General features: G+C 35.1%; 1 protein-coding gene across 13 annotated transcripts in view; it reads left to right on the top strand.

Annotated features, from left to right (window-relative positions):
- Nucleotides 1-26,073, top strand: part of LOC141406749 (nose resistant to fluoxetine protein 6-like) — an 81,681-nt gene that overhangs the window by 35,927 nt on the left and 19,681 nt on the right. The window contains exon 1 of one of the 13 annotated variants that reach the window (XM_073992750.1): nt 17,048-17,257. The exons of the other annotated variants lie outside the window; for them this stretch is intronic. The gene's annotated coding sequence lies outside the window, so the exon portion shown is untranslated. Of the gene's footprint in view, nt 1-17,047; nt 17,258-26,073 lie in introns of those variants that run through there. 13 annotated transcript variants of the gene reach the window in all.

Raw genomic sequence — 26,073 nt, 5'->3', positions numbered from 1 at the left:
AAGGTGACAGTCGCTATGCATAAAACATACAGTGTAGAATCGCCTTAACCTAATCACAAAAAGCCTTTTTACGCGGGGTACACACGATCAGTTTTGACTGTCGATTTTTTGGGAAATATCATTAACTGTCAAACTGTTCAGCAGCACCAAAATATTTTGTGGTTGCCTGATGACTGACAAAAATGAACGGCTACACTGGCAAGCAACCGATGAGTTTACCAGATTTTACCACTTTTTACCTGCAAAGTGTTCCATTACTTTTAAAAGCATACAATTTTTTGTTCTGTTCCAGTACCTGCAAGAAGCTACTATTTTTTACTACGATAAAATTTTTTCCTTTATGTTATCTGAAAAAATTAGTATATTCTTGCAGTTCTGGAACAGACCATATGAGAGCAGTTAACCACTTTTATGCCAAGTTTACACTTACGCTTCAAAATTGATTCTTGAGGGCCAAACCTATAGCTCTGCGTGTTGCGTGTGCGTTCAAAACTACAAAAACAAAATATATGTATTTAAAATTGAAGTACATGTATGTTGTTTTTGTATTTTTGAACGCACACGCAACACGCAGAGCTATAGGTTTGGCCCTGATTTCAATCATATCACAATAATCAAGGTAGATGCATACGCGCAGCTGATTGAACATGAATTTTCAAAAAAAGTTGTTGTAAATTGAATTAGTCATCAAAAATATCGACAATATAGAAATTAATTTCGAAAATTATTGTAGAATTATCTATATGTATATCGTATTAGTTGTGTATAATACTAACAAATGAAAAACTAAAAATTTATTTTATCGTTGAAACATCATAATAATAAATTTTGATGGATAAGAGTTCTTTTCAGAACCTGCAAAATATTACTACTTGCAGTAGTTTTCCTGTTTAGTGCTAGAAATGCGTTTCAGTACTCCGAAATCTACCAAGACTTTCACTTCTTTTTGAATAACACGCTCTTCTCCTGTTTTCTGCTCTAAAAATTAGGCCTAGTGGAAACTAGCAGAATGTTTATTGGCATCTGAATACGATGGCAGGTACGCTGATTTTGGGATTTTTGCTGCAGTTTTTGCAATTTCCGTCATTTTTCCCGAATTTTTTAAAGAAATAGCATTGTAATAAAGTAATTTTTTACTTATTTTTACAAATTTTGATATTAAAATTGTTTGTTGCAAGAATTCGCCATCTACCTTGTTTATTGTGCTACATGAAAAGTGTTGCAACTTTTGGTGCTTTTTTAGGCAAAAACAGGGTTGTATATCATGTGTACTGTGATTTCGCTGAAATCACGAAATGAGATGATTTCATTTTTGTGTGTGAAACCATGATAAATTTTGCTTGATTCCGCGCGAAATCTCGAAACGACGCCGAATGTAAGTCAAGCATTACCATCCAACTTTTGTTTTGAAGTTTGGTGTCGTCCGTCATCGATTTACCCCCCGTTTACACATGCAAGTGACAGTTCGAAAAAATACCAATACACTCATACATATTCACTGCCACACCAACTGACAACCTCACTGCCGACAAAATTCCCTTGTCTGTAATCAATGCAAGTGCTTTGAAAGTAACTTCAATTTTTTTTCCGAACGTTTACACATGCAAGTGTCAGTTAGAAAAAATTTACGTTTCGACTATAATAGCTTCGTTCCAGTACTTTTTTGATGATAAAAGTGTCAAAAGAGCAAACTGTCGAAAATGAGTTCCACATACACATTTTTCTAAAATGTACGGGAACGGAAAAATAGCAGAAACGTAAAAAAACTGGAACAAATGTCAAAGTCGGCGAATTAACCAATCAGAAGCCGGCAAACAGGTTGCACATTTTTGCTCGCCCAAATTTGTCGTGTAAAAAGTTTCTAAAGAGAAAGCTATTCAGCGCCATTTTTGTTCAAAGAGAAGTGAACATTTTGCAACTTTTTTGGTGTACGGGAACGCATTTTGGGGAAAAATGTGCAAAATGTGTTAAATGTGTAAAAACTTTTTAGTTCTGAAACGAAGCTAATATGTATACACAACTGTCTGCAAGTTACTTGCATGTGTAATCTTTGGGTTACGTTGGGCGTTGGTAATGCTAAGTTTACACTTACGATCCAAAATCCACTGGATTTCACGAAATCCTGAAATACACCCCGGTGTTTACACTTATTTTTTTTTTTGTTGATTGCAAACATATTACAATAATCTAGGTGGATGTATATGCGCAGATGATCGAACATGCATTTTCAAAACAAGTTGTTGTAAATTTAATAAGTCATCAAAAATATACGACAATATAGAACTTTACAACATTATTTCGAAAATTATTGTAAAATTATCTAAATAACGTATTAATTGTATAGTACTAATAAATGAAAAAATAAAAAATGATTTTATCGTTGAGACATAATAAATTTTGATAGATAAAAGTTGTGTTCAGAACTTGCCAAATATTACTACTTGCAGTGGTTTTCCCATTTAGTGCTAAAAATGCGCTCCCGCACTCCGAAATGTAGCAAGACTTGCACTTCTCTTTAAACAAAACTACCGCCGAATAACACCCTCTCCTCCTGTTTTCTGCTGTATAATTTTGGCCTAGTAGAAACTAGCAGCATGTTCATTCACATCTATATACGATAGCTGATATGTTGATATTGACATTTCTGCTGAAATTTTTGCAATTTCCGTCATTTTTCTGTTCTCATATTTTTTAAGAAATTTGTATGGGGAAGCAATTTTTGACAATTCGCTCTTTTTTCTAACATTACCATTAAAAAAGTAATTTAATATATTAGGAGGGTTGGCATTTTTTGTTTGGGATGACGACTTCTATTTTGTTTTTCAAAATAGTCAGGCTTAATCCCATAGTCGTTGTTTTAATATTTTATTAAAACAACTTTAATTTATTAGTGGGAAAAGTTGGCGATGTTTACCAAGGGGTAAGGCAGGGAATACTATAGTTTCAGATCTCGCCACAGATCTTCATCAGTTCCCTTGTTTTTCAACAAGAAACTTTTTATACCCAAGTGTCAATTGCTAGCTCAAATAGATACGTGCGCAAAGAAACACTCTGATCGAGAATTTCTTTGGCACTACCTAAACTCTAATAAATTAAAGTTGTTTTAATAGAATATTAAAACAACGACTATGGGATTAAGCCTGACTATTTTGAAAAACAAAATAGAAGTCGTCATCCCAAACAAAAAACGCCAACCCTCCTAATTGTGACACCGGGCACCGTCGAAATGTTGTTTATTGCTGTAGTATGCAATACCAACAAATTAGTTATGTGTTTTTTCGTCGAGAATCGACGAACGCGTAGCAGTGGGAAAGATTTGGTTTTGTTTGCAAGTGAAGTTGGGATTAAGCCTGACTATTTTGAAAAACAAAATAGTAATTTAATATAGCACCGTTCCAGTACTTTTTAATAGTAAAATGTGCAAAAGAGAGAACTGTCAAAAATGAGTGCAACGCACACATTTTTCAAAAAAGGGGCAGAAATGGGGCAGAAATGTCAAAAAAACTGGAACAAAAGTCAAAGTCGGCGTGTCAGCCAATCAGAAGCCGACAAACATGTTGCACAGTTTTGCAAATTTTGATACTAAATAGTAGCTGTGTTCCTTTACCTACCTGAGGTTACCATTTGTTACCATTTTTAACCTGCAAAGCGTTCCTTAACCCCGAAAAGTGGCAAAACTGGAAGCAATTTTTAAGAGAGTGAGAGTGGAGAGAGAGAGCGAAAATGGCTGTCTCTTCTACCACAGGCTACCAGCAAAATTTCTGCAGGTAAAAAATGGCAGAAATGATTTTTCGACTTTTGTTTGACAATTATTTCACAATGAAAAAGAAAATGGACAAAAAAATTGGAAGAAAAAGTCGAACTATGACAAAACTAAATTAAAAACTGTAAAATAAAAGACGAAAATTGATTTTTTATGTTTCTTTTTGATATTGCTGCCAGTAGTGCGATTCTCTAACTCATTTTTTTGAGTAACCGACAAAAATCGGTAAAATTAAATCGCAAAATTATGACTAAAACCACAAAGAAAAGTTAGCATCACTGTTTGTGTCGGAAGAGGCTAGCGACTACTTTTTATTCATCGTTAACTTGCCGAAAAATTTCGTTAATTATCGAAATTATAAGCATTTTAATTTTACCGACAATTATCGATAGCAGCAAAAATGAGTTACAGAATCCCACTGCTGATCTACCATTTTTCCGTTCCTTTACTTTTCTGGTAAAAATGTTCATGAGAGAGCAATTTTGAGCAATTTTGACACTTTTCTCTATTACCACCCTTACTATTAAAAAAGTAAAGGAACAAAGCTTTTGTTGTTGCAGCAATTGACCATCTACCTTGATTATTGTTAAACGTGAAAAGTGTTGCAACTTTTGGTACTTTTTTAGGCAAAAGCAAGGTTGTATATCATTTGAACTGTGATTCCGATGTTGATTTCGCTGAAATTACGAAATGAGATGATTTCATTTTTGTATGAGAAATCACGATACATTTTGCTTGACTCTGTGCGAAATCACGAAACGCCTTCGAAATCACAAAACGACGCCGAATGTAAACCAAGCATTACGCCAATCAAAAGAACGAAGCGTACATACCCACACACGCATGTGTATTCGCTGATGCGCCAACGAAGACTAATGCTTGGTTTACATTTACGAAATCCACTCGATTTCAACTGTCAAATCCATAGGTTAAACGTCAAATGAAATCCAGATGTGATTTCATTTGACGTTTGAGCTATGGAACTGACAGTTGAAATCGAGTGGATTTCGTAAATGTAAACTAGCATAATGTTTTTAATTGTACATGATCAAGTTTAAAAGCTCTGATAAAGCTTTCGAAAGTTCTTTTCACGTGAAATACAGAAACGCCATTGCTTTCACAGGGGAAGTGCATATGTGATATGAAATGAATGCTCGGTGAATTCCAGAACATGCCCGGTAATTGCATAAAAAAATTTTAATACAATCGGTGTGGAAACTTTTTTACGGTAAATTAATAGTGCCATCGCATTTCTTCATATGTGTTCATGCTCTACACGACTATGGTCCATTAATACATCCTTTCGGTAGTTAAATGTTGGTCGTTATCAGACAGATAACCCAGTTTTTATTCTTACATGTTTGCTTAAAGAATAAGTGTCAGATAAATAAAAAGGAACTTTGGGTTCCTTTTAAAATTTAAACTGCGCCTGAGAGTATGCTGCACCAAAAGCGAATCAAAAATTTCAGCAAATTCAAATCAACCAATCAGATTTGAGAAAACTTGAAGTATACAGATTTTTTACTTGATATTGCCATATTTTTACAAAATATAACATTTAGTTTAAATGGATGATGTAATAACAAATCACTGGTAAAGCGAACTTTATTCCCTACTTTTCTTAATGTAAGGGATAACAAAAATGGACTTTAATGACAAGATGTAAGAACGGGCCTATATGGTATTATTTTAGATATTTGCAAGAAATGTAAAAAAAGTTATAACCCTAGTGTTTATACCCTCATTAGCCTAAGGACTCAGTGTATAAAAAATATATAAGAAATAACGTGATAGAGACATTTTACTACAATGGAAGATCTGTGTATTGGGTTCCAGCGAATATTTCTCCCAATGGAATCACTACCCAGCAAAAAGTTTGCATCCGCGGATGCAGTTGAATCACTACATATGTACAGTACATTTGCCGTTGGAGTACATTTTTTCCTATGAATTCACCTATGAATTTTACAAGAGAACGCGCAGCTAGGATGCACTCCATTTTGCTTCCACAGCACACAGCTAGGATGCACTCCGTTTTCGATCCAAATCACAGCTTTCGATGTAGCCGTTTGGATTGAATTTAAAGGCACTCTTCGGATTGTGTTTTTAATCAATCTTTAATCTGTAAAAATGCAAGCTATTGCGAAATATCTCAGAATAAATAAAATGCATTTATTATTTGAGTAAAATAATAATACAAAGAACTTTATTATATAAACACAAATTAAAAAAGTTTCCATTAAATTAAATCACATTTGAGTTTACTTTCTCCGTTCTCCAATTAATCCAAACGCATCTGATTTTGCTTCACCATCCTAAAGGTTTTTTTATGTTACCTTCCCATCACTAGTTCATCTTTCGACATTGACTCCACTCCATTAAAAATTTCCGTCTCGTGAATTACCGCAAAAATGTTCGGAACTTAAGTTTTTATTTCTTTATTTTATAAAAAAAATCTTAGAAGGTAGGTAGGGATCAATCAACTGTTTTTTAGGGATCTCTAAAGCAACTGCTTATAAATTGTATCCAACGGAGTGCATTTTTCACAACTCCGTGTGTACTACATCGAAGGATGTTGTGAAATCATAACTCCACATGCACAACTTCCAAAATTGCATTCACTTATGAATGCACTCCATTTTCGATCCATATCACAGCTTTTAATGTAGTGTTTTGGATTGAATTTGAAGGCACTCTTCGGATTGCATTGTATGAACTAAAACTTTTCAATATTTGAATTTTTTATGGAAAAAAAAAACACATCAAAAGACTCAGAGGATGTATGCTTGCTACGTTGTTGTTTTTCGTTAAGGGATTACCGCCCGATTTCTAGAACATAACGCCCAAAATCCAATGAGGGCGTTATGTCCGCGCTGACACCGGACTTAACGCCAAAATGGAAATTGGGCGTTATGTCCGCCCCCACAGCGGACATAAGGCCCAATGGGCTGAATAGCTTTCTCTTTAGAAACTTTTTACACGACAAATTGTTCGCCGGCTTCTGCTTCGCTGAAACGCCGACTTTGACATTTTTTCCAGTTTTCTTGACATTTATGCCATTTTTCCGTTATGCTTGGTTTACATTTACGAAATCCACTCGATTTCAACTGTCAAATCCATAGGTTAAACGTCAAATGAAATCCAGATAAGGCCCAAAAAATGTTTGGCGTTGTGTCCGATATTTATTGGGCCTTTTGTCCGGAGTTAAGGTGGACATAACACCAAATTTTATTTTGGGTGTTAAGTCCGGAGTCACGGCGGACATAACGCCCAAAATTAATGTTGGATTGGGCCCCTATCTGAGTGAGTTATGCTGATCTATTGAAATTATATTCGGCATTCTATGAAAAGATTTAGAAAGCTCATTAGATGATAATTTTACACACATATTTGGTGTATTGACATTTCTAGGTCAGGCTACCCAAAAAATGAAACGTTTCAACACATTTGCTAGAATACATTAAGGATATCCCAAAAATGTATGAAAAATGTGTTTATAATAGAATAAGATGACAAAAAACATAACCATTAAAAAACACATTAAAGAACAAGAATACTATCAAAGCCTATAAAAAAGGTGGTTACAACATTCCACCATACCAGTTGCTAATATTTTTCGAATGTTCCTCACTACATTCGAAAACGATATATTTTACATTGACAATTTTTTGCTTTAAAAAATAATTTTATGTCAAATCGTTATCAATATTTTCTGTGTATTTTCTTACTAGGCGTTTACACCAGACAGTTTGACTTCAAATACAACTCTGATTTACTAACACATACATACATTTGTCGTTTGTCTCCCAGCTGTCCATCATTTTTTCATAGACAGTAGGGTTAACAAATTTTTGACATTTTGTAAAAAAAGAAGTGAGATGATAATTTAAATGTGTTGAAAACAAAAGAATAGGTACAAAAACAAAATATGTGAACGGAAAACAAAAAGAAACTATGATTTTCATTCATAATTTTACAACTGTTTTTACAGTTGTCTGGACGCCTACGTCACAGAGGCAAGTTTTGGGTTTTTGACAATCAATACATGAAGTCAACTGTCCTGACTTTTGTAAACGCAGGGTTACATGGAATTATAAATTAATGAGTTATAAATTTCACTATTACTATAGAATTTGATAGAAGTGAAGTATTTGTTATTTATTTTTGATTAGAAAATATCACCTTTTAAATATGTCTTGTTTTGTATAAAATTCCCATTTGCATTTTTAAAATAATTTCGATATAAATGCTACGTGTAATATAAACAATACCCCTCAGTAAAGCTGAAAACACATACAACGTTTGGGTAAAGTTTTGTGTCGTTTTGGCCGTTTTTACACAGTTGGGCATGATGTCGAAAAATTCAAATTCATTTGAAATATATGCCGACAAACAGATAAACGCTGGACTTTGGTATCGTCGTCGCCCTGTTGTTGTTGTTTTTTTCTCGACGCCCAACGCAAAACTTTAATCAAACGTTGTATCTGTTTTCAGCTTAATGTTGACGACATTTCCTGAGTATTTAAGCCATGAAGAACTTCTCCACAAGTAGTGTCTTAAGACACGCCGTTCGGACTCGGCGATAAACTGTAGGTCCATATCATTGAGCTCAATATGAATCGGGGTGCACTCATTGATATGAGAGAAGTCTCCCTTGTCCCGTATGGGATGTTGTGGAACAAAAAACAAGTAAAAAAGTGTCAGTCGACTTTGCCGACAGATACATACCCTCAGTCAATGTGAAGTGAAACTTTCACCTACGGACAGATAGAATATATTTTAGGTCTCTTCAGAATTTTGTGGCCATTTTTGGACATTTGAACTTGCCGACAAAAATCTGGATTAGAAATTAACTGCACTAAGACACAAATGTTGAACTTTTGTGGGTGAGGTACCCTTAGGAAGGACCGATATGGGTCATTTTAGAAGTTAAACTAAATTTTGAAAAAAATATAAGGAGATCCAAAGTTTGGACCAAATTGGTTGCGCCATTCAAGCAATATCGTCATAGCACTTTAGTGGCATTTTTTAAAATATTGGGGAGAAGTACCGAAAGTTGTGGACCGGTATTGCCACATGAAACTAAGTTTGGATGTAATAGGACGAAGATCCAATGCTGGACCAAATCGGTTGAACAGTTCGAGAGTTATCGTGCTTTCCGACCGCCACATATAATGACATAGGGGTTTTTTACACCTTTCGGGCAGTTTTCCCAAGAAATATGGACTTGCCCCTGAAAAAACGTTTACCGTCGTAATGGAGGTAGCGAATGCAAATCGTTTCAACAAAAATCAAAGTGATTCGAGAGCAGGTCTTAAAGTGGACTTATCCGAAATTTTGTGTGAGAGGTACCAGAAGGAGTAGACAAATATAGTCCATATTCGAACCTGATCTATATCTGGTAGATATATTAGGATGTGCAAAGTATGGATTACATCGGTCACTCCCTTCAAGAGTTATCGTGCGCACAATTTTTCCGAACATGTTTAAACTTTTGTGGGGGAGGTACCTGAAGGAGTGGACCGATATGGCATATCTTCGAATTTAAACTATGTTTGGACAAAAAATTACGAAGGCCAAATGTTGGACCGAATCGGCAGATCCCTTCGAGAATTATCTTGCGCTCCAACCACTACACACGGTGACATGGGGGTTTTTTGAACCTTTCAGGCTATTTTCTCAGGAAGTAAGGTTTTACCCCTGATGAAACTTTTACCGCCGTATGGAGGGCAGTGAATACAAGTTGCTAAAACAAAAATCAAAGCGATACGAGAGATGGCCCTAAACTGAACTTTCCGAAATTTTGTGTGGGAGGTACCCGAAGGAGTGGACCTATTGAGTCCACATTGAAACCTTATCTAAGTCTGGTACAAGTTTCACGATGTGCAAAGTATAGACCAAATCGGTTACTCCCTTTAAAAGTTATCGTGCGCACAAATTTTCGGAACATTTTCGAACTTTTGTGTGGGAGGTACCGGAAGGAGTGGACCGATATAGCCCATCTTCGAACTTAAACTAAGTTTGGGCAAAATATTACGAAAGCCAAAATTTGAACCGAATCGGCAGAACTGTTCGAGAGTTATTTTGCCCTCCAACCTCCTCACACGGTGTCATAGGGGTTTTTTTTGCAACTTTCAGGCTATTTTCTCAGGAAGTATGGACTTGCCCCTGATGAAACTTATACCGTCGTATGGAGGGCAGTGAATACAAGTTGCTAAAGCAAAAATCAAAGCGATTCGAGAGATGTTCCTAAACTGAACTTTTCCAAAATTTTGTGTGGGAGGTACCCGACGGAGTGGACCGATTGAGTCCATATTAAAACCTGATCTAAGTCTGGTAGACATTTCACGATGTGCAAAGTATCGACCATATCGGTTACTTCCTTCAAGAGTTATCGTGCCCACAAATTTTCCGAACATTTCCGAACTTTTGTGGGGGAGGTACCGGAAGGAGTGGACCGATATAACACATCTTCGAACTTAAACTAAGTTTGGACAAAATATTACGAAAACCAAATTTTGAACCTAATCGGTTGATCCGTTCGAGAGTTATCGTGCGCACCAGCCAGCCAGACAGACAGACGGACATTGCTAAATAGACTCCAAATTGTCTGAAACACATTTCGTCCAAACATACTTGGGGTCTAAAACCGTTATTTCGATGAGGCACATTTTGCCCGTATGAAAGTGTATATACCCTTCATAGCCTAAAGGCTGAGGGTATAAAAAGTGTCAGTCGACTTTGCCGACAGATACATACCCTCAGTCAATGTGAAGTGAAACTTTCACCTACGGACAGGTCGAATATATTTTAGGTCTCTTCCGAATTTTGTGGCTCTTTTTGGACATTTGAACTTGCCGACAAAAATCTGGATTAGAAATTAACTGCACTAAGACACAAATGTTGAACTTTTGTGGGTGAGGTACCCTTAGGGAGGACCGATATGGGCCATTTTAGAAGTTAAACTAAATTTTGAAAAAAATATAAGGAGATCCAAAGTTTGGACCAAATTGGTTGCGCCATTCAAGCAATATCATCATAGCACTTTAGTTGCATTTTTTAAAATATTGGGGAGAAGTACCGAAAGTTGTGGACCGGTATTGCCCCATGAAACTAAGTTTGGATGTAATAGGACGAAGATCCAATGCTGGACCAAATCGGTTGAACAGTTCGAGAGTTATCGTGCTTTTCGACCGCCACATATAATGACATAGGGGTTTTTTACACCTTTCGGGCTGTTTTCCCAAGAAATATGGACTTGCCCCTGAAAAAACGTTTACCGTCGTAATGGAGGTAGCGAATGCAAATGGCTTCAACAAAAATCAAAGTGATTCGAGAGCAGGTCTTAAAGTGAACTTATCCGAAATTTTGTGTGAGAGGTACCAGAAGGAGTAGACAAATATAGTCCATATTCGAACCTGATCTATATCTGGTAGATATATTAGGATGTGCAAAGTATGGATTACATCGGTCACTCCCTTCAAGAGTTATCGTGCGCACAATTTTTCCGAACATGTTTAAATTTTTGTGGGGGAGGTACCTGAAGGAGTGGACCGATATGGCATATCTTCGAATTTACTATGTTTGGACAAAAAATTACGAAGGCCAAATGTTGGACCGAATCGGCAATTATCTTGCGGTCCAACCACTACACACGGTGTCATAGGGGCTTTTTGCACCTTTCAGGCTATTTTACCAGGAAGTATGGACTTGCCCCTGATGAAATTTGTACCGTCGTATGGAGGGCAGTGAATACAAGTTGTTGCAACAAAAATCGAAGCGATTCGAGAGCACGTCCTATTCTGAACTTATCCGAAATTTTGTGTGGGAGGTACCCGAAGGCGTGGATCGATTGAGTCCATATTGGAACCTCATCTAAGTTTGGTAGAAATTTCACGATGTGCAAACTTTGGACCAAATTTTGTGGGGGAGGTACCGGAAGGAGTGGACCGATATAACCCAACTTCGAACTTAAACTAAGTTTGGACGAAATATTGCGAAAGCCAAATTTTGGACCAACGCGGTTCATCCGTTCGAGAGTTATCGTGCGCACCAGCCAGCCAGACAGACGGACGGACATTGCTCAATCGACTCCAAATTGTCTGAAACACATTTCGTCCAAACATACTTGGGGTCTAAAACCATTATTTCGATGAGGCACATTTTGAACGTATGAAAGTGTATATACCCTCGTTAGCACAAATGCTGAGGGTATAAATATATGTATATAAACACAAAATATGGCTAAAACGCAATTACGTTGAAAAAAATATTTCAGATTTGTAGGTCTTCTTTTATCATCCACATAGGTTTTTGCATATATTTTTTGTCTTCCGTTGTATAAAAGATGGGAAAATCGCAATTTGGCTTCAAGGAAGGCATGGGAACTCGAGAGGCCCTACTTAGATTGAATGTACTTAGACAAAATTGCCGCGATGTACAAAAAGATGTATATATATATGTTTTGTCGACTGCGAGAAGGCTTTCGATACGGTCAACCATGACAAAAAATTAATGGAAATTTTGATTTCAATTGGGTTAGAGGATAGCGATATAAAATGCATCAAAAACCTATACTGGCAGCAGACAGCAAACATTCAAGTATATGGTGAACTTACTAGAAATGTTCCAATTTCGAAAGGTGTAATGCAGGGTTGCATACTATCGCCTCTTCTGTTTAATTTATACTCCCAAAAAATATTTGAGGAGTCAATATGTGCGAAAAACATCGAAATAAGAATAAACAACACAATTATAAACAATATACGTTATGCCGACGACACCACCCTAATTGCAAGCAGCCTCGAGGGACTACAAAAACTAATAGATGTTCTTGAACACGCCAGTACGTCATATTCCTTAAAAATTAATATAAAAAAGACAAAGTTCATGATTAAAAGTGGAAGAGGCGTCGAATCCAACACTCCTTTAAGCATTAATGGTACTCAAATAGAAAGAGTCTCAACATTCAAATATATCGGAGTTCAAATTATTGAAAACTGGGATCCACCAAAGGAAATAAAATGTCGAATGGAAATGGCAAGAAACTCTTTTCATAAATTTAGAAAAATATTAACGGGCCATGACATAACTCTGGAAACAAAACTACAAATTGTAAAATGCTACATATGGTCAGCACTATTATACTCGGCGGAAACATGGACACTAAAAGGAGCAGACGAGAGAAGACTGCACTCGTTTAAGATTTGGATATACCGACGGATCTTATGGGTACTTTACACGATATGTTATTTTACATATGTGCTGTAACTTTGCATATACATTTCGAATATAAAAAGTGACAACCCATATGTAAAAAAACATATCGTGTAAAGTACCCATTAAAAATATCCTGGACAAATCACATCTCAAATAATGAAGTACTGAGGCGAATGAATACCGAAAATCAAATTATCAGAACTATAAAGACGAGAAAAACTGCTTATTTGGAACACATTATGCGAAATAGAAAATATAATCTCCTCCAAGCTATTATAAGAACCAAAATTGAAGGTCGCAGACCAAGAGGAAGATGAGAAATAACATGGATGAAAAACATTCAGGAATGGATAGGACACCAAGATGAAATAAGCCTTTTAAGCGCCGCAGGAAACAGAGAACTAGCTATAACTCAAAAAATGAGTTACCGAATTCCACTAATATTTTGCAGGTTCTGAACACAACTTTTATCTATCAAAATTCATTATTATGATGTCTCAACGATAAAATCATTTTTATTTTTTCACTAGCCGACCCGGTCCGCGTTGCTGACCCTTGAAGCAATTTTATTTTACCTTAAGTCAGCGATTGTATTTTTATTGCATCGCTAATTAGTCGAGATCTGTAATTTTCATATTTCATCTGCTGGAATAGTTTAACTGGAAGTGTTTGTCTGAAATTTAAAGGTGAATTGCTTCTTAAATTATTATGCGCCATTGTAAATTCGTTCCAGGTGATAACTTATACATATTTAATATTGCATATGTGCCCTTTATTCACATGAATGTTCAGTGGCTTAAGGGCCAACTGTGTCGTCCTTCCACCTACTTATAATGTATATCTTATATACCTGATGAAGCTATAGCTATCGATATGTTGCCTTCTAATTTAAATAAATACTTGCTTTCCAATAAGACCAAAGCTTCGCTATGCATAGCATCTGGTATTTCCATTGATTTGTAACATTTTTACGAAAGTAGGAGTGGTCGGGTCTTATGGTTTGTACATTTTACATATATAGCGCATTTAAAAAAATAGGACGCAGGGTATAACCAGCACCTCCGAAATTTAACAAAATTTATAGCATTTTTCATCCCTGTACATTATCTGAAAATTACATGGAAATCGGTTTAGAAGCTTTGAAGATATAACACACTTAAAAAAGTGGGCGTGGCCGGGTCTTATAGCCACAAATAAGTTCCTCAGGCGTGGTCGGGTCTTAAAGTCCCAAAATGAGTACCTAGGGTCGGAGAATTGATGGGTAGATGTTCGGAGCAGGGTGGTTCGTTGCAGAGTGATTCGATATGTAGAAGTTGGGAGCGGGGTGGATGGGAGCGTGTGGTTAGGAGGGTGAAAATTCCAAGCGGGGTGGATCGGAGGGTGAAAGTTCAATGCGGGTTGGTTCCGAGGGTGGAAATCCGCAGCAAGGTGGAAAGTCGAAGCAGGGTGGATCGGAAGGTGGAAGTTCGGGGCGGGGTGGTTCGGAGGGTGGAAGTTCGGAACGGGGTGGTTGTTCGGAAGAATTAATTCAATCACTCGTTTCATTTTTGCTAAAATAGCGGTTTTATTAAATCAGACATAGTGGAGGTACCAAACCCCTCCGAAATTCAGCTCAATGTATAGCCTATCTGAACCACGGGTCCTCCCTGTACATTCTCTGAAATTTTCAGTAAAATCGGTTCAGTAGTTTTGGGTATGTAACGTATTTAAAAAGTGGGCGTGATAAAATAGGATTTTTATAAAAATAGGGCATTGAGGAGGTACCCCGCCTTCTCAGAAATTTAAAAATATATAGCCTATTTTCACCATAGATATAGCATTTTAAAGAAATAGGATATAGGGGAAGTTCCCCGCCCCTTCCGAAATTCAACACAATTTTTAGCCTATTTTAACCGGGGGCCATCCCTCTACATTCCCTGGCAATTTCAGAAAAATCAGTTCTGTAGTTTTTGTACAAATGAGAAAAGTTGAAAATTGAATAAAGTGGGCGTAAAAGTGGGTGTGGTCAAAAATTCTTGCATAAAAACCCATGTCGGGTTATAGCGCACATTTTACAGAAAGAATTATCGAAATCGGTCCAGCCGTTCTCAACTGATGCCATTACCAACGAACGACATTTGATTTTTATTTATATAGATTTGTTAGTACTATACACAATTAATACGATATATAGATAAATATACAATAATTTTCGAAATAAAGTTGTAAAGTTTTATATTGTCATATATTTTTGATGACTATTTCAATTTATAACAACTTGTTTTTAAAATTCATGTTCGATCAGCTGCGCATATACATCCACCTAGATTATTGTAATATGTTTGCAATCACAAAAAATAAGTGTAAACACCGGGGTGTATTTCAGGATTTCGTGAAATCCGGTGGATTTTGGAACGCAAGTGTAAACATGGCAATATTCTATATTGCTGTGATACCGAATTAATGCGAAGTATTGCACCCCAAAACTTAACTGTTGCGCGTTTGATACGCAGAATACGCCTAAAAGAAGCATCAGGTAGAAAACTGAAAACGGTGTGCATTTTGAAATATGTACTTTTACAATGCACGAGCAATAACTGAAACAACTCAGTTTAAGACCAGCCTAGCTCACAGCTTTTACTACTTTTGCCACGTTTACCATTTTCAAAAGTAAAGGAACATACCAGACAAAGCAAGGTGACAATCAGCTGTATTCTTACTTTTTTGTAAATTTAGTTTTCAAAATGCAATAGGGTCTACTTATGAAATTTGAAACTTCGAAATTTGCTACCATAAAACTCCATAAATTCTACTTTTCATCCTAAATGTGTAATAAAAATGGCATACGATAGTTCTGAATGCTTTATACATATTTACATTTTGATTCAAATTTGTTATATTTTAGAGAATTTTCAAAATGTATTAATTTTCCTAAAAAAAATTTGGAACGACCCTATTATTCAATGTTTTCTTTGACAATTAATTTTCAATAACAACAATGTTGTTGTAAATTTGTTAGTTGTTGTAATTCATGCATATACCCATGGCACAATCATACAGGGTACCCGCATCAGCCCAGCTGATGTACTGTGAGTTGTCAAAAAAGTTGTTGTAATTGAAAACACAAAATTAAAAAACAAAAATTTAAAAGAAAAAGTTTTGACATAACATATTCAAAATTTTACGATGCCCCTACCTGGGTAATTGTGCCATGCTTGAGACAAAGTTCAATATTTTACAAGGCATTTGTTGCGTCCACTTTGTGGAAATTTTAAATTCATAAATTAAACCGGACTATTTGCAAATTGGGTGCCACCATGGTGCAATGGTATGCACGCCCGCCTTGCACGCAGAAGGTCGGTGGTTCGATTCCCCGGCCAAGCAACATCAAACATTTTTTAACGGTGGCAAAATACTTACCCCTCAATATTGAAAATTAAGTTGGCGACATTTTCTGAGTATTTCAGCCTTGAAAAACTTCTCCACAAGTGGTGTATTAAGATGCGCCGTTCGGACTCGGCGATAAACAGTAGGTCCCATATCATTGAGCTAGTAAATATGGATCGGGGTGCACTCATTGATATGAGAGAAGTCTCCCCTTGTCCCGTATGGGATGTTGTGGAACAATGTTTTTTTTTTGGTTTCTTTGCAAATTGTAACTTTGTCCTAAATTGTCTGAAAATATTATGGACATTGTTTCACACTTACTAACAGTGCAACAAGTTAAAATAGCTAGGAGCAGTTTACAGCTCATTAAACAACTGAGCACAAATCAGGAACGTCTGCTTCAGACAAAATCTCAGAGAGTTTCAACTACCGTCGCGTCTCAGTCATTTCATATTTCATTGTTAAGTTCAGTTGTGATGTTGTGAGCAGAGGTGTCGCTGCGTGACCGATGCCAAGCCACGATGGAGATGTTATTTTCTTAAAAACTTCAATTTACGTGAAATGCAGCACATTTGCTCGAAAGACGTCGTGTCGTGATGTTAAGCAGCTGTTTGGCGGTATCGAAATTTGGTAAATAAAACAAAATAAATACGCAGACGCATGCTAATCGAGAAACGAATTATTTTTAATAACAAAATATTCATATTCGATTTGAAAACATAAAACGACCAGTATCAAAAAAAAAAAAAAAAAAACCAAAAAGACCTAAAAAAGCGTTAATAACAATCCAAACAACAAGTTTGCATCGCTGTATTGTCATTGTGGCCATCAAGCCCTACAATCACTCTCTTCCAGTCAGCCAATCAGTGAACATAGATCCGGAAAGAGCAGTAGTACAAAAAGCTGAAGGTGTGTAAGAAATGTAAAGAAAGAGAAACAATTATGAAAGTTGAGAAATGTGCACCCAAATTTGTTGAAGTTTTTCGTCATGAGTGAGACTTACAGACATTTAGACGCACATAATTAAATTTACCTGAAATTGAGAAAAAATAAACACAAAGAAAAATAAAAAAATAATGGAAAACAAAACAAACTAAACCAAAAATGGCCAAAGTGACCGCATAAAGTAAAAGTGTCCTTGAAAAGCTTAAAAGTATATTGCCAATATTCGAAAGTGATACATATACATAAATATGTGGTGATATATACTAACTGGTAAAAGTAACGAAAATTGTAAAAATGCTAAACACGAATTTTATATAAATTTTGTGTAAGGAAACGCAAAATACGTAAAAGTGGTAAAAACAGTAAAAACTTGTTTGTTCTGGAACAGAGCACATAGAAAATTATTATCCTTACAAATTAAATTTAACTCATAAATTGAGATTCCACCTAATCATGCCGCGAAAAACATATTGGTGAATACAATAGTCAGATAACGTGAATAAAACCCGGTGTACATTTAACAGGATTTAATAAGCCCACTGGGTTTTAAATGTCAATTCCATAGCACACACGTCAAATAAGTCCTCATAAAGAAGGTTATCCCGGGAAAATGCGCTAATGCAAACGCCGTTTAAGTTTCGAATGTAGGTCAAATATGTGTGTACATTAGGGTTATGACTTTTTTACAACATCGTATGCCTGTATCATATTTTGGTGATTTTTACCTAAGATTAGATAAAATCTTAATAATAAGTTGAATCGATAAAAAAGCTCATGTACAAAGTCATGTAAAAACTGAAAATAAGCTTTGGAGTCACACGACTAAATACTAAATGTATCAAATTGATTATGGATCATGGTACAATAATTTACAGGTAGAATTAAGTGCCAGCTGTTTAGATTCTCCTGTAATACTAGTATCAAATTCCAAAAGACATTTTGTATTCTAATTTATATTTCCTATGTACATTAGGGATATATATTTTTTGAGAGCAAAATATCATTCAGAATTAAAACCATTTCCCACGAATATTTCCGAAGACCTCCCTCAAATCAAAAAATGATTCTTCGAGTTCGAACGAACTGCCTAACATATTATGACACCACATATGGGGACGTTTCTTCAGAACAATTTCGTGAGGGATTTTAGCCACAGCAAATATCGATCTTCACACTGCGATCTTGCATATTATGAACATATTTGTGTCATTTTTTGTGTTTTTTGCAGAACAGGACTTCTCTTTGTCATTTGTCTGACCATATGTATATCAATCCATAGGTACCATATATTGGCCGACTTTGCTCAGGACTACATTTACATTGATGTTTATGTATGATGCATTAATCAACCTAGTGTCAATTTAAGATAATGTTTGCAATATGTGATTCCGTTCAGAGCAAACAATACTAAAATTGTTTCGATGCGAAAACTTTCTTTCGCAATGGAGAAAAGTTGACATAAAATGTGTGTTATTTTGTAAAATTTAAAAAAATTATAGCCCTAATAAACATAAGTTTTTTGATTTCAAAAACAAAAGTATGAAGCAGCTTTTAATTTTTCATTAAATTTTTAACAAACGTTTTTGTAACAAGTATCCTTCCTCCTTGCAATTATCCATTTAGAGAAATGGTTGAAAACATTAGAATTAAACATACAACAATTTTCTATGTGGTTGTTGTTACGTTTGTTGAACAACAACACTTGCCTCTACCTGCAAAATAATTGTGCCATGTGTTTGGATTTCAAAAAAATGGTCTTCAGAAAAATAGTTGTTCCTTAAAAATACATGGTTTACAAATTAAATACATCTTGCCTTAGGAAAATACCTAATTTTAATTTTGGAATCATTTTCAGAAGTTTTGACAGATATTTGACCTTTGTTTATTTAATTATTTATTGTATAAAATGTGTATGAAATAAAGACCGCAAATTTGAAAAGTGCAGACAGGATTAAAATAAACAAGCACTATATGCCTGTTCCATAACCTGCAAGAATTTACAATTTTTTACTCCGATAACAAATTTTCCTTTATGTTATCGAAAAAAGTAGTAAAAATTAGTAGATTTTTGCAGTTTTCGAAGAGACCATTGGTCTGTTCCAGTACTGCAAGAATCTACTAATTTTTACTATTTTTTCCGATAACATAAAGGAAAAAATGTTATCGTAGTAAAAAATAGTAGCTTCTTGCAGGTTCTGGAACAGAGCCCATATGTTATGCTCAAGCCACATTTATATAAGGTAGATGCATGAATTAAAACAACAAACAAATTTACAAAAACAACATTGGTGTTATTGAAAATTTTATGTCAAAGAAAATATTAAATAACAGGGTCGTTCTTAAAATTTTCTCAGGAAAAACATAAATACATTTTGAAAATCCTCTAAAATAGAATTGAATCAAAATGTAAATATAAAGCATTCAGAACTGTAGTGTGTCCTTTTTATTACACGTTTGAAATAAAACGAAGTATTTTCTGGATGAACATTTCGAATTTTTAAATTTCAAAAGTAGACCCTATCACATTTTGAAAACCAATTTACAAAAAAAAAAAAAAAAAAAAAAAAAGAAATACAGCTAATTGTCACGTTTACCTTCTATAAATGGTCGGAATTTCTATCTAAGGATTTAGATCCCTACCAAGCCTAACAAGATATAGCCTTTTACCAAATGAATTAATTAATAATTTTATAGTTTGGACATTCTAAAAACGAGTTGCGTTGCGCGCTTGACGGTTAAAGCATATGAAATGAGGATTCCTTCGTCCATGCGATAATTTTTGTATGGTATTAATCTGTTCCTACAAGTTTTTCTTTTAGCTGCGGTGGCCGTTTCAATATCACATTACGCTATCAAATTATATTATAGGAAATTAGTAAACTCAATACCGATTATACAAAAATACTCATTTGGCACATAATTTACGTTTTTCAATATACTTCTGTACACTACATATAGTCCTACATATCGACATACATTTTTGTTTTATACAGTCAACTATCTGAAGTCGATTGGACATTTAAATGATAAATTACACTAATCACTTGTGGTCATCTATTTTCGTACACTTCTTTTTCATTTTTTATTATGGTTTTTGTTTTGATTTATGTGGAAATGGCATTTTAACTACAGCAGAGCAGATTTTGTGATATTCAAATGTGTTTATTTTACGAGTTTGCATCACATAATGTTAAAGCTGAATGAGCTGATCTTGGTGTTTTTATCGCTGACGTTGATGCGGCTTCTGCTGTCGAGCGTGAGACTCATTTTCGCATAGGTCGAAAATGAAATGACTTTGCTGTTAAGTGTCAGCCAACATCATCTACCGACTTCGTTTCACAGAATCGGGTGTTTAGTGAATAGGTCGTTGTGTCTGTGTGCAGATGAGACCTTGACATTTTTCCCGAATTTGGCATTAACAATGTCTTCTCCCCTGCTGGTGACCCAATTTCCAATTTGATGTGAAACAAATTACAAATTGATTCGAATCATTTATCAAACTTTCAAATGCAATCTAAAGATGAAACACCTCTGATTTTATCAAGTTATTAAATATGTAATTAACAAAGTTATTTTTTGAACATAAATCGTGATAGTTCATTTTCGTTTGGATGTATGTCGCTTCAAATTGCAGTAAGAAAAGGAATAAAAACCTTACATATATGTAGGTATACACCTATTTCTCACAAACATTCCGGAAGGATCTGGCGAGACTTCTTTCATATCAATGAGTGGACCCTGATTTATATTAGCTCAATGGGACATGGAACCTCCTTTTTATCGCCGCGTCCGAACTACACCATTCGTAAAGATGTTTTGCATGGCTTAATAATCGGAAAATGTCAATAATGTAAATAAATAGACAAACAGTTTTCTTCGAACATCACACAATTTCATTTTCATAGCCTTCAAAATTATATTCAAAGTCCTGCTTTCGTTCGGCAGCTTAAAATTTGAACAGGTTTGTAAGCCGAGCAAAATGTTGAATTATCTGCATGTGAAATGATGCTTCTTCTCTTATTGTTTTCCCGACTACTTTAGGGCGCTTTTGGAAAACCGGTGGATGTACCTCATGCATGTTGACTTTGTGGTTACATCGCCGATTGTGCTGACTAAACGCTGCTTATTATGGATGAAAATAAATGAAAAAATCATAATTGCCAATTCATCTAAACAAGACAAACACACCAGATTGCTCTGTAGGCTGGAACAATTCGAATAGAAACAAAAGAAAAGCATTGACATGAAGGTTATTGCCGTTTCTTAAAAATGCCGGTATCACAAACGATCGACTCAGCATCAATTGCTGTAGAACTAATAAGAAATTATTCAAAACGTTTGTCAAATAATTAGACAATCATAACCCTGACCATACGTCGTTTATTATATATCCGCAATACTCATACGCCTAGCATACTCATACGCCTGTGCACATAAGTATAACATATGTACATACAATGTATATTATACATACATACATAAGTAAATATACAAAAAATACATCGAGTAATTGGTTTTCAATGTCAATTATTATTTTTTTGAATGGGATTTTGATCTTTGTTTTTTTGTTATATTAGGGTGTTTCTACCAAATGTTGTAGTGTAATCATTCCGATTATTACTTACTAGGTGTTTACACCAGACAGTTTGTCTTCAAATACAACTCTGATTTACTAACACATACGTACATTTGTCGGCTGTCTTCCAGGTGTCCATCATTTTTTCACAGTCAGTTGGGTTAACATATTTTTGACATTTTTTGTGAAAAAGAAGTGAGATGATAATTCAAATATGCTGAAAACAAAAGAATATGCACAAAAACAAAATGTGTGAACGGAAAACGAAAAGAAATCGATGATTTTCATTCATAATTTTACAACTGTTTTTGCAGTTGTCTGGACGCCTACGCCACACAGGCAAGTTTTGGGTTTTTGACAATCAATACATGAACTCAACTGTCCTGTCATGTATAAACGCAGGGTTAAATAGATTTTTATATAATTTTTTTTTTTAATTTTAGTTAAATGCCAAAATGTAATGAAATATATTTCAGATAATTTTTCCATGGCTTGATTGGAATTTTCAGTTGCCTTGCCTGAGCTAAAAAACGAATCCTATAAAAATTGGTGAAAATCGGATCGGATTTTGATATAGCTATATAAGACAAAAAATACCCAAAATCGGCCAAATATGCATTTTGGAACTGTGTCAAAATCCGATCCGATTTTCAAAATTTTTGTAGGATTTGTTTTTAGCCACAACAATGAACAGGGGCTTGTTCTATGAAAACTTGAAATGAAAAATATTTGCCTTATAACATTTTTCATTTGACATTTATTTCTTTTATAAAACTTTTCATTTCAAATTTTCATAGTACAAGAATTGAGCCCCTGGTAAAGTTTTTATTATTTATTTAAAAAATATTTATTATAATTATAAATTATAATAAAGAAAATTATAAAAGAACTAGCAATAAAAGCTATCGGCTAGGTAACGTTTTTTCATCGATTGGACCATAATACAATGGAAATTCACCTTTGGACACCTACAACATTTCTATGGAAACAAAGATCGCTCTGATGGCACGGATTAACGTTAACCGATCGCCATAAAATTTCATATATAAGGTTTTTGGAGCAAATTGAAAAATTTACGGGGGTAGGCGTTCCAAAAATTTTTTTTTCGGACTCCCTAATGTATATGCATGTGTGATACTACAAAAATGCATATTTGCAACTATATAACTGTATACCATTCGCAATAGACAGTCGGTCTTTTGGAATAAACGTGATAATTCGTTTAAATTACGTGCATTTTGGTAGTATCGAAAATTCGAAGTTAGTGTTATAAAGAGATCAGCAAGGTACCGTTCTAATTTTCAACGAATGAAACCCCTCAGAATATTTTCAGTATTTTTCCTGCATATTTCAGTCATATACAACTTCTCCATAAGTGATATCGTTCTATGTTTGCCACGCCAGTGAAAAACGGTTACTAACTATGACGGAAGTTCAAATAGGACCGAGGAACTAGAAAAATTTCCGGCCTAGGCTAAACATAGTGTTGCAGACGTCATATGAATTTTTTTTTGGAAAATTTTACAGTTGTTAGCCTAAACGTACTCAGGAAAGTTTCCCTACAATGACTTTAAAAAATCACTTTGCAAAAAAGAATGGAATTTACTTGTGAACATTTTTGTCCGATCATTTCTCACAACTTTCGACGTGGATAATCACGACAAGAGTGCAACGATCACCTATAGCACTTTGAAAAAGAAAATGGTTTAATGAATTCAATCGCCAAAAAAGAAGGTCGTGATGGTCGACCAAAAACGGCCTTTGTGCTTGAAAAAAAATCAAGCCATGTGTGAACGTATAATAATAGATCGCCATATTATATACCGTGACATAGAGGCATCCGTGGGCATTTATTACATCAACTAACATTTCATATTGCATGAACACCTGGCGGAAAAATGGGTTTTTTTTGTTGGATTCCGTGTTGATCGGTTCAAGAAATTTTGACAAAATTTTTTAAATGACGTTTATAAGATGGATCCAGTTGACGAATTATGGAACTATGCGTATGAGCCCGAAAAATGTCTCACTCGGAGTGAAAAAAGTGCTTCAACAATTGATTTGAGGAAATGAAAAAGGGTATAAATCATGCTGGGGACTTCAGAAAACAATAAAACTATTTCTGATGATAAATATTCATGTGTTTATTGTTAGACCGGAAACTTTTCTAGTTGCCCTCGTATTGGTGTATGCCAATAAGAATGAAGCAACCATGTTTTTAAAGATAGCTGAAGAAATTAGAGTTAATGCAACCCCTCATACTTTACGTGGTTACATTAGAATTTAAATTGATTGATATCTGTCACGATTTTTATATATTTCTGAACATGAAACTTTTAAGATTCATTGCAAAAATCGATCATTCGTTGTGATATTAGGATGACAAAATAAGTGGAGTAATTAATCATAAAATTCTTTGTTGGATTTACGCAAAGATTCTAGCAATTAAGTGTACAACTGTTTTTGCAAACTCCAAACTGAAATCCAGAAAACATATCAAGCTCATTTGTTACCTGCTTCAATTGTGTGAGAGTTTTGTTTAACGAAACGTATTCGTAAACTCACATACATATATAAAGCGAATGTTGTTCAATAACAATGTTGGGGTGGAAGGAAAGAGGTGTATCTCGTTTCATTTGGTCTGGCATAACTTCTTGCAATGTGTTGTATTTGCGGTCAACACATGACTAGAGTGTGCAGCATTTCTCTCTGCACGCCAGTCAATCGATCGTAATTTTGTTGTTTACTCGTCATCGTCAGCATCATCCATCCAACCGATTTGGAGTTATGCAATACTATGTTACTGTTCGACACAAAATATTGACGGATTTTCATTAAATACATAGTTGCTGCTGTTGCTGACAATGCTAAATCTGTTTGGCGGTGTGGTATTGGAAAAAGTGAAAAATACAAATCAAAATAAATGTCGAACTTAACCTGGATTTGAAATGAAAACGATCATATCGTTCACCAGCAAACAGGGTTGGCACTTAAGGATGACAAAAGACAAAATACTCGATATTCGGTAGTTTTTATTTGAATTAAGGCCGGGAAGTGAGCGAAGAGAAGTATTCATCAGTGTAGTGGACACAGAAAATGAAATTATGTCAATAAACAAACGTGTGTACTCGTTTGTGTTTATCGGTATGTAGCACTCAATCATACTTATGAAGATTAGTAAATACCCAGCAAACCAAAATCGGAAGAAACCTTCGAGCTCGAATGCGAATTCGGTCCGAACTCTAACCGAAAGTCATATGGTATGGTTGATGTGTTCTCTGACTGAAAGTCAGATGAAAATCGTATGATTTTGGAGAACAAAAAATTCATCAACAGGATCTGCGAAATATGTAAAACAATTGTTATTAATATATAAAATACATGTATTCACATATAAAAGTTGATATAAAAGTATTAAAAACTTAACTTTGACAATAGGTATAAAAGATAAGACTTTCCACGGAACAGTGTTGAAGTTTGACCAAGAAGATCTTTACTTTCACTCACTTCATAAAAATAAACAAATATTTATACAACGATTCACTATGAATGATCTTTAAACACTATCGTGCATCAACACACCTAACAAAAATAAACCAATTTTCGATACATACATTAAAACCCGAGCACTATTTTTTAGTTCGTACTTCATCAACGTCTTCAAATCAACAATTAAACATTTATATTTTGTCACTCTGCTTGCTTACAATAAATATTGCCACCCAAGTACAATTGAAAATAGAAAAAAATCCTTTCAGAGAGAGAGAGAATATATCCTCAGACAAGTCGGACAGAATTCAGACCTAAGTCGTTTGACCGACCGTGGGAAAAAAACTTCAGACTTTGTGCAGACGCGTCGGACGTCCGACATTTGGTTTGCTGGGTATGTACCTATGACTTGTGTGTGTGTGTTGTATACACCAATGGATGGTATATCATCCCAGTTGGAAGTTGTCTGCTATGTGTCTTCAAAATTGTCTCCAATCCATTGAAGACGGCTCGACGACAGCCCTTTGCGATCATCGACGACATCCACACACAAATGTCGCAAAATTCGTGCACGATAAGTTGAGCGACAAGGTAAGTGAAGTTGTCTTCATGGACAATCGAATAAACATTAAGTTGTACCAAGGTACATTGCAATACATTTTCGTTCAGAATGTCACACATCGCACATGGATGAGTGACAAATTTGGTGACACTG

Source organism: Musca autumnalis, unplaced genomic scaffold, assembly GCF_047663935.1.
Source record: "Musca autumnalis isolate F117 unplaced genomic scaffold, ASM4766393v1 scaffold_5, whole genome shotgun sequence".
In the NCBI taxonomy this organism is placed as follows: Eukaryota; Metazoa; Arthropoda; class Insecta; order Diptera; family Muscidae; genus Musca; species Musca autumnalis.
Note: the sequence above shows the minus strand (reverse complement) of the source record. Positions and strands in the feature narration are given on the sequence as shown.